This window comes from Olea europaea, chromosome 6 (genome assembly GCF_002742605.1).
Source record: "Olea europaea var. sylvestris chromosome 6, O_europaea_v1, whole genome shotgun sequence".
NCBI lineage: Eukaryota > Viridiplantae > Streptophyta > Magnoliopsida > Lamiales > Oleaceae > Olea > Olea europaea.
The window spans coordinates 10415621-10417303 of record NC_036242.1 but is presented as its reverse complement, the minus strand read 5'-3'; the positions used below and the strand labels follow the sequence as shown (position 1 = coordinate 10417303).

Sequence of the window (1683 nt, the reverse complement as noted above, 5' to 3'; positions counted from 1 at the left end):
GTAGATTTAAGCACGTGTGGCCAAGGGCGCGGTTGATTTGCCGTTTTCGGGCCATTTTCTGTTTTCAAAAACGCGTTTGGTCCGTCATTTTCAAAGACGCATTTTCGAAAACGAGTTAAAATTTATAACTGAAAGCGCAAAACGACTTTTTATCATTTTGAGCATTTTCAGTTATAAATTGCCCGTTTTCGGGGAAAACTAAAAATCATTTTGAAAATGAAAATGGAATCCAACCGCTACCTAAGCTTTTAAGCAGATGCTTCTTGGCTGATTTAGGCAGTAAGTGAGCCAAAACGAGATGGCAAAAAGGCTTAGCCAAACATGCTCTTATTTCATTTTGGTGTGTGTAGTAATATAAACAAATAAAATATAAGAAGAAGAGGAGAAACCTCTCAGCGAGCCTGTTTTTGAAAGTCTGGCGATAAACACGGTTCCAACGAAGAGCTTGAGTGAAAATCCAGTAAAGACCGAACCACAGTTCGGCTCCAAACATTCCAATCCATACGAGTTTTCCACCATCTGTAAATCCTGCAATATGAGTTGCTCTGTAAACCCAAATGAAAATGATTCCAACAAAGTTTGAGACTGCAAAGAGCTTGTAAATTAAGCTGCCCTTTGCTTTCTTGGTTTCAAACAGTGGAAAATGACTATCATTTATCATCACCATGATTTTCCCAGCCTTTTTTTTTTTGGTTTTTCAGATCATGTATGTACAATATAGCAGGGCCGCTGCCATATATTGACTGAATTAATGAATTATTAATTCAGTCAATCTATTGTCTGATAATTTAAAATAGCAATTTTACACGCTACGCTTCCAATTATCTTATCTTTTATGCAGACGGGAGCAGTTGGCTGTATATAGAAGACATTTTCAAAACTTGCAAGTGGTCCTTTACACCTTTGGCATAATCTTGATAGATTTGAATGCTGCGCCTGCACAAAGTCTTGAAGAGTAACATTTTTTATTACTGTGTCAGTGGGAAAACCCAAACAATGATCGTAAAATCAGCAAGTGGGACATTATTACTTTGGCCCTGTCTGTCGTGCCCCCGCCCCCCCCCCGCCCACCAAATTGTCTGGGTGGTCTGTGCGAACCAACATGGCACTATCCGTGTAGCAGGGCTCTTTATCAAATGATAAAATTTGATCGCCAAGTATGAAAATGGAAGCAGATTTGGAGTAGGCCTGGATATTGGGTAAGTCGGTTCAGGTATTTCGTAAATAAAACTATTCGGGTCTTTGTAAATACTATAACCAAATCCAAACCTAAATCGTCAGTTCCGGTTCGATTTCAGATCTACCCATAGCATTTTATATACATTTATTTAATAAATATTTTACATAGAATTTTTTGGTACATATACCTAATACGTTGCTACTCGAAAATGTTTGTGGTGTGAAGAAAATTTAATTAAAAAATTTTCAAGGAGCAAACTATTGAATACTAGAAGCCACGAAAAATAAGAGAAAATAAAATAAAGATCAAAAATGAAATTATACCTTGAAAAAAAATATTTTTTTTTCTTCATAAATCTTATTCAATCTATAAGAGAAGCATACTAGACATATAATTTAATTATGAACAATACTTAAATTCTTCTAATTTTTAAACGAATTGATATAAAAATATTAATTAAATATATAATTAATATAGTATAAAAAAATTTACAGTTCACATAA

At 34.6% G+C, this 1683-nt stretch overlaps 1 pseudogene; it reads right to left on the bottom strand.

Moving 5' to 3' along the window:
- Window positions 1-1313, bottom strand: part of LOC111395140 — a 15872-nt pseudogene extending 14559 nt beyond the window's left edge.
- Window positions 1314-1683: the final 370 nt, after the last annotated feature.